We start from the raw sequence: 11,103 nt of genomic DNA on the forward strand, positions 1-11,103 counted from the left end.
GGGCTCAGAAGGTCAGGTCAACATCATGCGGCATCTTCCTTCAGATCATTGCATTTTGTCAGTGAGTTTCATCTCGTACTTTAATAAAACAACATCCAAGATAGATTGGCATGACTTCCCAACAAATTGCCATTGTATAAGAGCTCGCTGCTTTGCATTGCTCGAATATTCAGAGGGAATTAATGATATTGTTGAGTGGCTACTATGAAGATTTATATGCAGAGCTGAGAAGGGTTGCTTTATTTTTTCTATTTTTTCTCCCCTTAAAGTAATAATAAAGATTACAAAAGAGAAATAAGCAAGGGAAGTTAATTTGAAATGAATCTTTAATCAGGTTTCATCTGTTCGAAGCAAACGTCTCCTTTGTTTGAGCACGGCCGCAGAGGCGGAGCCTGGAGACACCATTCTGTAGATGTATCCTCAAAGTCAAAGCCATTTTGACAGAAATCAAACGAGAAATAATTTCTCCCTGAAGGAATTCTGTTTCAGCTTAATGACGGCTCGAGTGTTCCTGTTCAAATGGCATAATGGGGCTTTTTAATTACGGTTCACACTGCCCAGTGTAATGGCAAGACTTTTACTTATTTATTTTTTTCCCTGAGCTCATTTGTTGAGTGTGTATTGCCAAATGCAGAGTTTACCCCAAGGTGAAAAAGGGAATTAACTTCTAAAGGTAGATGCGTGTCCGAACTTCCCTTTTATGGGAGAGGAGAAAGAGTCTGGCTTGACTAATGGGGCACAGTACAATCAGGCTACAGTTGGAAATTTATTTTCCAAGACCACAGGAGAGGCATGGTCAGAGGCACCGGGTGGATCACACAGTGGGATGCCTGTGAAGACCACAGGAGAGGCATGGTCAGAGGCACCGGGTGGATCATACTGTGGGATGCCCGTACTAGCTTGTTTTGTGTTGTGTGATAGATAAAATACCCAAACAAAAGCAACTTTAGGGAGAAAGGGTTTATTTTGGCTTATAGTTCAGAGAGGGTACAGATACAGTCCCTCATGGTGGGAAGATGTGGAAGCAGGCATGAAAGGCAGCAGGAATGTGAGTGAAGGGAGAGAGAAGAGAGAGAGAGAGAGAGAGAGAGAGAGAGAGAGAGAGAGAGAGAGAGAGAGAGAGAGAGAGAGAAGCAGACTGAGACAGAGAGGGAGACAGAGACAGAGAGACACACATAGACAGAGAGACACAGAGAGAATGCAGGCTGGGGCATTGAACAAATGTTCAAACATGATCCTATAGGGGGACATTTTATATGCCAACCACAACAATGCATTATATCAAAACTGAAAATTGAATCTGAACCTTGCATAAGGCAGGTGGATTAGGATGGTTTACCTATTGGACAGTGAAGAAGGTGCTTCTCTGGGATGCTATGGGGGAAAATCCCCATTTTAGAATTTGTGCTCTGGCTCTGGAGAGTATCAGGGTCCTTTAAACTTGAACATGCTTGTCTGTTGCCTCAAACGGAGGCATAGCAGAAATTTGTAGTAGCTGTAGTGATGTAGACATAAATTGGAATCCAGCCCTACTTACCGGTTCTAGGATTTGCTCAAGCTCTTTGAGTGTAGATAGTAAAGGGAAGAGACACGGATGCAGAGGACTGGAGTCATACAATGCTCTCATACTACAGTCGAGGCAAGCAGCAAGCACACTCAGATTTGAGTGGAGGTGTTCAAACCCAGCTCTGGTTTCCACTCTCTGATAGATGACACTCTCTCAGGACTTTTTATTTTTGAGACAAGTTTTCACAGGTAGTCCTGGCTGTCCTGGAACTCATTTTGTAGACCAGGTTGGCCTCAAACTCAGAAATCCACTCGCCTCTGCCTCTCAAGTATTGGGATTAAAGGCATGAGCTACCACCACCTGGCGCCTCTTGTTTTTTTTTTTATTATTTTATTTCTTGTATGGATACACACACACACACACACACACACACACACACACACACATATATATATATGGTGTTCATATGTGTATGTATATGCATGTTTATATGAATGTGGGTGCTCCTGTGTGTGTGTGCAAGTGCACACCTATGTGTGTACATGTAGCGGCCAGAGGTTGGTATCCACTGTCTTTCTTGATCACTCTCTACCTTATGTGTATTGAGGCAGGGTCTTTCACTTGAACACAGAACTTGCTGATTCAACTTTCTACTTACACATCTTACTCCAGGGATCCCGTCTCTGCCTCTCTTGTGTTGGGATTATGGGCAGGTCACCATTCCCACCCAGCATTTTTTGGAATGCTAGAACTCTAGTCCTCACTTTACCTACTCAGCTATCCATCCACCCAACCCAGAGTATCTTGACTTTGAATGACTGGACATCTTTATAATGACTTTTCTTTGTTTCTTTGCTGCTCAATTAACAGAATTATGACAATCTTGATAACTAACAGGCCTCCTGACCAGAAGCCTGGGTATATTAATTTTAGTAATTCAAAAGATGGGGATACCTAGCTTTTCTGGTTTGGTATAGAAAAGTGTCGAATTCAGAACATTTCTGGCTCACTTGAGTGTTTAAGAAACAAGAGATCAAAGGAAAATGGGGGAGGGGCAGCTGCCTGTTGGCTCTGCTGCCGAGGCTACTTCCATCTCCCCACTGTGCAATTCTAGAAGGATGTGGGTCGTTCCCAGGAAGGGTGGGAAAGGATGCTGAATTAGTGGAGGAAATGACTGTAATTTTGGAGTTTGCAAAAGCTTCACGAAATCTCCCCTCTGCACCTCGCTTGTCTTAGAATATTGTCTGTCTCAGTACACTCCTGAGCTGGCCGGGCGTGTCAGGACATCACTGCCCAACTCCATCTTCGTTTTGCATGACCCACTCACAGCCTCAGCAGGGTTAGGACAATAGATATTTCCCGCTACACAGAGTGTTTGCAGAGAAGCAATAAATTTATGTCCATAAATTTGGACACATGTATTGTGTTGACACTGTGTATTCTAGATGTGCTCATTCCCTCCTTGGCCACTTGAAGGTCTAGTCTTGATTTTTTGATCTGTATAATTGATGCTTAATTAAATACACATTGAATGAAAGAAAAATCTATAACAAGAAAATACAAGCCTGTGCAGCAAATAGGCATTCAATAGATAGTTATTGAACAATGACTTTCTATCACTTTGGATGACTTGATTCACATCTGTGAACTTTGTTTATATGATCTCGTTCTTCTCACATCTTATGAATTAATAATAAGTTAATTAGAGTTCATAATTTTCTATTTTATGACTTAGTCACTGTGATGGTTCATCTCAGTTGTCAACTTGATGAGATCTGGAATCACCTGGGAGAGGGGCCTCTGGGCATGCCTGTGGGGGATTATCTTGATTATGTTAATTGAGATGAGAAGACTGTTCCACTGTGCACGGCCCATTCTCTGAGTCTGAACTTTGGACTGTATGAAAATGAGACAGGGAGCTGAGCACAGACATTCGCTGCTTCTGGACTCTGAATGCAGCATGAGCAGCTTTCTCACACTCTTGTCCTTGTGATTTCCCTGTCTCTGTAGACCATGAGCTGCTATGACTTCCCTACCACCAGGGGATGCATAATCTGACACTCTGAGCTGAAATAAGCCCCTTCTCCCTCAAGTTGCTTTTGTCAGGGTATTTTATTACATCAGGAGGAAAAGTAAAAGACAGACACATTGACCAGTAAATATTTCCTGGAACAGGACTGAGAATGTAAGGAAGGAGGTGGTGATCTCCAAGGAGAAGGGATTTGCTTGGACCACGCTGATCACTCATTGCATGGAATGTCAATAAGACAGTTGCAGCTGTGGAGACCTAAAATCCCACAGTCCTGAGTCTGTCACACACTTGGGGTCCTGGCCTTTTGATGTTCTTATCTTTCATCTCAGAGGCAGCGACTCATGTCACTTTTGCAAGAGCCTGACACTAGGAGCTAGTTCAGACAGCAGGAGTGTCAGGCATTTATATCTATGATCTGGATCGAAACAGTTCCTCCAAACTCTTCAAAGCGACACAGAAGTTGTCTCAAATCACTTCTGCCATTTGATTTCAGTAGTGCCGTTTTAGAATCATTAAACTCCAACCTCTGATTTACATAGTACTAATAATATGTACCCGTGACCATCACAAATACTGTTGTATTCCTGTCTTTTCCTGTCTCTGTCAACCAAAAGGAAACAGCAAGTTGTTTGTTCTCTTACGTATGTGACAGGGAGACAACGCACTGGTATACAGGTGGGGATCCATCATGCTGGTCTGCATATCTGGTACCTGAGATACCTCAACTCATCTATTTAATAGTTCCCCTTAGTTCACTTCTCCCAAAGCCATTGCCCTTTCCCTAATGTGTCTGGGGTCACTCTGAAGCGTGGGTGCAGTGGAAGAAGCCCACAGGAAGCAGTACAGGAATCCCAGTCATCTGCCTGAGTACTGTTTTCATCCTCTTCTTGTGATGTGGCCTCGTGTCACTCAATTTCTATTGCTAAGTTCTAATTCCATCATGTGTAAAATGGAGATCAGGATCCTTGTCTTTTCCACACCACTGGGTTTCTGGGAGAATTATATAAGCTAGTGGAAGCCAATTAAAAATTTTACAGTTCTATAACTATATGAGAGATTATTGGGTATAGTTAAATACAATTGGTGCTACTCAGTTAATGAAGTTATCTCCTCAAAGCACCACAGCCTTCCCCTTCACACTACTGGAAGTGACAGAGTTGTAGCTGCCTGATAATTGAATCCTCATCTTCCCAGCCATGCTAAACTTCTCTGAGGACTGAATCTGTGAATGCTTTGGCCACACTCTTGGTGATGTAACCACTGGAGGTGGGTGGGCTCTGGTGGCTCCAGCGGGGCAGTGCCCTGCACTTCAGATTCTGAATGTTTGTCAGGGGAGGGTGCACAGAACACCCTGGTTAGCTGGGTGAAAGGTTGTCAAAGGTGAGCTCCGAGGTTTTCAATCTGACCAACTTGAAGTTCTGGAAAGTGAGATGGAGAGTCTGTTACAAGAATGGCCAGTAAGTGTTTCTAAGAGTGTTCAAGGTCTTTAGCCATCAGGGAAACACAAATTAAAACTACTTTGAGATTTGATCTCACCCTAGTCAGAATAGTTATCAACAAGAAGACAGGTAATAAATGCTGATGAGGATGTGGGAAAATTCTTATTCACTGTTGGTAGGGGTGTGAACCACTGGAGTCGCTGTGGAGATTGGCAGCGGAGGCTTCTCAAAAACCTAAAAATAGAACTGTCATATGACCCAGGTACAGCACTCCCGGCTGTGCCACCCGAAGGACTCTGAATCCTACCACAGAAATACTTGCACATAAATGTTTATTGCCACTGCGTTCACAATAGTTGGAGAACTGAGCCTAGATATCCATCAATAGATGAATGGTTAATGAAAATGGGGTACATATAAGCACTAGAATTTTATTTATATATTTTTATTTTTGAGATTATAAATACATCATTTATCCCTTTCCTTTCCTTCCTCCAAATCTTACCACATACTCCTCCTTACTCTCTTTGAAATTCATGGCTAATTGTTGTTATATGCACATATGTATACGTATACACATGTATATACCTGAATATAACCTGTTCGGTCTATATAATGTTACTTGTATGTGTATTTTCAGGGCTGGAAATGGAAAACCAACTGGTGTGCCTTTCTCTGTGGAAGACTTTTTCTTCCACAGCGAGCATTCCTTAGTTGTCTGTAGTTGAGTTATAGTGACCTTTCCCCTGTCCACTTTAGCATGTCCACTGGTGTCAGCCTTGTTCAGGTCAAGTTTAGACAGCCATGTTGGTGAGCCTTCACTGTGTAGCTTCTGGCATTTCTAGGAGACACAATCTCACAATAAACTCCCTGTTTCTCTGGCTCTTACAGTCTTTTCTTCTCAAATGATCCTTGATCTTACGTGCAGGAGTTGTTTTGTAGATGTATCTATTGGGACTGAACCCCACAACTCTGCTCTGATCCATTGTGGTTTTTCTATAATGGTCTCCATCTGCTGCAAAGAGAAGTTTCCTTTCTGAAGGGGTGAGAACTACCTTTATCTATTGGCATAAGGATAAACATTTAGAATGTAGTTAGATATTATGCTGGTTTGATAAAATGGCAGTTATAGGTTTTCCTGTAACGTTTATGACTTCACCAGCCCTGGGGGGTTGGCTAGGTTTCCAGTCCCAGGCATGATTTTTCTCTTGTTGAGCATGTCTTAAGTCAAATTAGAGAGCTGTTGGTTGCAGCCAAGCTATGCTTGTCACGCTGCACCCTTGGGGTCATCATGTCATGCTGGTCATTGCTGTGGTTCATAGGTGTCATATAGCTGGGTAGGACGGTCGGTTGCTTCCTTCCTTTGTAAGCTTGTATGGTAACTTTTAGCACCAAGAAAGCTAGTCCTCAGCGGGGAGGCTTTGGGGTTATATCCAGCTTGGGGCCTTTGGGTCCTGCATATGAAGTGCATGGTATCTTCAGCAACAGGGACTTGCCTTTCACCACTGAAGGACAAACAAGGTCAACAGCAGTGTAATGTTTTGGGAGTCTCTTGGATAACCCTGACCATCAACTCAGAAGCAAGTTTCTCATACCTAGTACTGGGGTTTGAAATTAGATGCTCTATGGCTCTTTGAGGAAGCATTGTCAGCACAGATGGGAAAATTCCATTTAGACCTTATACGTATATTTACACACTGATTTATGTGTGCATTAAAGGTATTTGTCATAGATAGGGTTTCAATTGATGTGATGAAACACCATGAACAAAAAGCAAGTTGAGGAGGTGTGGTAGTTTGAATGCAATCAACCTCCATAAGTTCATATGGAGAGGTACTATTAGGAAGTATAGCCTTGTTGGAGTAGGTGTGGTCTTATTGGAGGAAGTGTGTCACTGTGGAGGTGGGCTTTGAGGTCTCATATATGCTTAAGTCACTCCCAGTGAGACAGACCACTTCCTGTTGTCTGTAGGAACAAGATGTAGCAGCTCCTTCTCCAGCACCATGTCTGCCTGCATGCTACCATGCTTCCTGCTACAATCATAATGGACTAAACCTCTGAAACTGTAAGCAGCCACCTCAGTTAAATGTTTTCCTTTATATGAGTTGCTGTGGTCATGGTGTTTCTTCACAGCAACAGAAGCCCTAACTTAGTCAAAAGTTGGTACCAGGGACTGGGGTATTGCTGTGATAGGCCTGGTCATGCTTTCGTTTGAAGGAATGTGGACCTTGGACTGTGGATTAGAAAAGCAGTTGAATGCTTTAAGTGCTGCTTAATATTAAAGCCATCTTTGTAGGAACATGGAGGACAGTGCTGCTGAAGGTGATTTGAACTGTGGGTGCCTGGATCAAGATGTTTCAGAGAAGAAGAATGTTAGTATGTGGCCTAGAGACCAGTCTTGTGATATTTTGATGAAGAATGTGGCTGCCTTTTGCCCTTGTTTGAAGAGTCTGCCTGAGGCTAAAATAAGGAGTTCTGGATTAATTCCATTGGCAGAGGAAATCTCAAAACAGCCCAGTACAAACTCTGTCATGTGGTTATTAGTGTTAACACTAATGAAGATTTATAATGAAAAGGAGCAAGCTGAGTAAATAAAATACAAAATGTACAGATTGAGAAAAAGGGCACCAAGAAGTGGAATAGAACTAAATCCTGTGGTCAAGGAGATAAATGGATTAAGGAATGGAATAAAGGGAGTGGTGACCTCAGGGCAAGAGCCCACCCTGCTAAATCTCCAACTTGTGAAAAGGAATTAAAGAACAGCTTAGGTCCAGGCATAGTGGTGCATGCCTTTAATCCCAGCACTTGAAAAGCAGAGGCTAGTGGATCTCTGAGTTTGAGGCCAGCCTGGTCTATAGAACAAGTTCCAGAACAGCCAAGCTTAGGTAGTGAAGGAAACCATTCAAAACAAAAAGCAGGTGAAGAAGTAATTGAATGAGGGAGCCATGTTCCAGCCCCAGCAGGCAGCAAAACTTGGCAGCTTTGGCCACATGATTCTGGCTTTAGAGTCAATTACAGAAGAAAGGGGCTATGGAATCTGCCTCTGCAACTAAGGAAAGCTGCTGAGGCCAGGCAGGTGTTGGGGGTGTCTCCAAATGGAGGCCTAGAAAGGCCATTGTGTGAAGCTGTGATGGTGAAGCTTGGACTGCCTTGGAGACCCCAAAAATGTTGGAGATGCCAGAGTTGTGTGATACCTGCTGAGGAGAGCTACTAACAGGGAGTGGAACCAGCCCTAGAGAAAGAAGTGTGTTGTAGTCATCAAAGCTGAAATGAGTTGGAGATCTGAATTGTGTCTTGACATAAGACATGGAGATACAGAGTTTGAAGTTTGCCCAGCTGGTTTTTGGTCTTGCTTTGGTCCAGTATTTCCTCACTATGCTGCCTTCCCTACATCTTGGAATGGTAATTTATATCCTGTGCCATTATATATTGGAAGTATGTGATCTATTTTTTGATTTTGGTTTTATAGGGAATTACAGTTAAGAGATTGCATGAATCTCAGAAGAGACTTTGGACTTTAAAACATTGTTGAGACTGTGATAGACTTCGGGACTTTTGAAGCTGAGCTAAATGCATTTTGCATTATGATGTAGTTACAAGCTTATGGGTCCAGAGTGGAATGTGATAGTTTGAATAGAATTGGCCCTCATAAGCTCATTAGGAGGTGTGGCCTTGTTTGGAGTAGGTGTGGTCTTGTTGGAGGAAGTGTGTCATGGTGAGGTGGGTTTTGAGGTTTCATATATGCTCAAGCTGTGTCAGTGAGACAGACCATTTCCTATTGCCTGTGGGATCAAGATGTAGCAGCTCCTTCTCCAGCACCATGTCTGCCTGCATGCCGCCATGCTCCCTGCTACGATCATAATGGACTAAACCTCTGAAACTGTAAGCAGCCACCTCAGTTAAATGTTTTCCTTTATATGAGTTGCTGTGGTCATGGTGTTTCTTCACAGCAATAGGAGCCCTAACTCAGATAGGAGGAAAGGGTTTATTTGGCTTGCACTTCTACATTGTATTCCATCATTGAAGAGAACCAGGACAGGAACTCAAGCAGGGCAGGAACCTGGAAACAGGAGCTGATGCAGAAGCCATGAGGAGTGCTGCTTACTGGCTTGCTCCCCATGGGCTTGCTCAGCCTGTTTTCTTGTAGAACTCAGGACTACCAACCTAGGGATAGCCCCACCCACAATGGGCTGGTCCCTCCCTCATCAATCACTAATTGAGAAAATGCCTATAGCCAGATTTTATGGAGGCATCTTCTCAATTGAGGCTTCCTCCTTTCAGATAACTCTAATTTGTGTCAAGTTGGTCTGAAACTATCCAGCACAGTATTGTTAGGTAGATAGTTAATAGTGTGATTCCTTATAGCTTTTTCAGAATCCTTACTGTTATTGTACCCTTCTTCCTCCTTCTTCTGTATTTATCTCCCTCTTTCCTCACTACCTCATTAGAGCATCCTGTTTTCCCCATTTCCCCAATCAGATCATTTGTACCCTACCATTTCCCTCTCTGTTGCTGACCCCTGCCCCTAAACCCAGCAATGGTCCCTTTTAACTTTCCCAGTTTCTGCAGTTATCTCAGGATATCCATTTACATCTGAAGATTTGGAGCTAGGACCCTCAAAGGGGAGAGAACATTTGATGTTTGTCTTTCTGGGTCTCAGTTCCTTCACTCAATATGATCTTTTCTAGTTCTATCCATTGACCTGCAAAGTTCATTATTTCATTTCTTTTTACATAGTGGAATTTTATTCAGCGGAAAAGAAAAAATGAAATTATGAATTTTGCAGGAAAATAGAAGCAACTGGAAAATAACTATATTAAGTGAAAAAAGCCAGGTTAAAAAAGAAACTTACCACATGTTCTTTCTCATATGTGCATCCTAGCTTCTAATTTTCATGTCTGTGTATTCATGAAAGAGAGAATTTGGGGCATCAAGAGTCTGGAAAGCAGCCTGTGAGGAAGGTGGATGGGGAGGGCAATGCAACATGGCAATGAGGATCCTGGGGGAGGAAACCAAGAAGGAGGGGCAGGGAGATGGGGAGAATGGGTGAGCTGGGGAGATCAATTCAAACTAAGTATGTATGGAAATGCCACAAGGAAACATGTCACTTTAAAAGCTGAAATTAAAGCCAAGGGTTGTGACACATGCCTTTAATCCCAGCATTCAGGTGGGTGGATCTCTGAGTTTGAGGCCAGCCTGGTCTACAGAATGAGTTCCAGGACAGCTAGGGCTACACAGAGAAACCCTGACCGCCCCCCCCCCCCCCACCCCACCAAACCAAACCAAACCAAATCAAACCAACAAAAATAAAGACAAACAGCAACAACAAAACAACTGAAATTTAAAAGGACAAAGTCCTGAAAGGAAGGTTTACATTGGAATGTGACGAGGGTAATGGGGGGTAAGAATTCCCCAATCTCGGTTTAGACGTGTATGAAATTGGCAAGGAGTGAAGCAAAGAACGAGAGTGAAATAGACTCTGAGAGACCAAAGGCCCCAGAAACTGACCCTTACTCAATCAATGGTCACCCGGCCCACGTCTAAATGTCACCAGGAAGCAGTAGCCCAGCACGTAGGAAAAGGTCCTGTTGTTGTTAGCTTTAAATGGTGTGACACTGTCACCATGTAACTCTCCCCACATAGAAGCTTGCCTCTGCTCTGCAGCAGCACATTTGAAGCCATTCACGGTCCACCACTGAGTTTTCTCCAGGAAAGCACTCCCAGTGTCCTTGGTCATCTCTTAAGTAGTCTGAGAAACAGTCATTCATATTTTAGTGTGAAATTATCCCTTGCGGTCATTTGTACCCAGGAGATAAGTTGGTGTGGCACACATATTGATCCACAAACAGCTGGAATGATATGTCAGTTGGCCTTGAGAAATGAGAAGACAGGATGTATGTACATGGCCTCCTGGCTACAGAAGTTGGGCAGAACAAAAACCTGGGAGTCAAATATGGTGAGAATACAAGAGCATTATAGTGGGAGTTTTGTTTGTATTGCTCAATGAAATGTCTTTTCTGCCTTAGATGAGGTCGTCTATGCAGTTAGTGATCAATTAGTACTCATTGGATGACTGGTGGGTAAGTGAATAATGTGGGAACAGGGAGCAAATTTTGCAATGTTCT

This window comes from Peromyscus eremicus, chromosome 8a, assembly GCF_949786415.1.
Source record: "Peromyscus eremicus chromosome 8a, PerEre_H2_v1, whole genome shotgun sequence".
NCBI lineage: Eukaryota > Metazoa > Chordata > Mammalia > Rodentia > Cricetidae > Peromyscus > Peromyscus eremicus.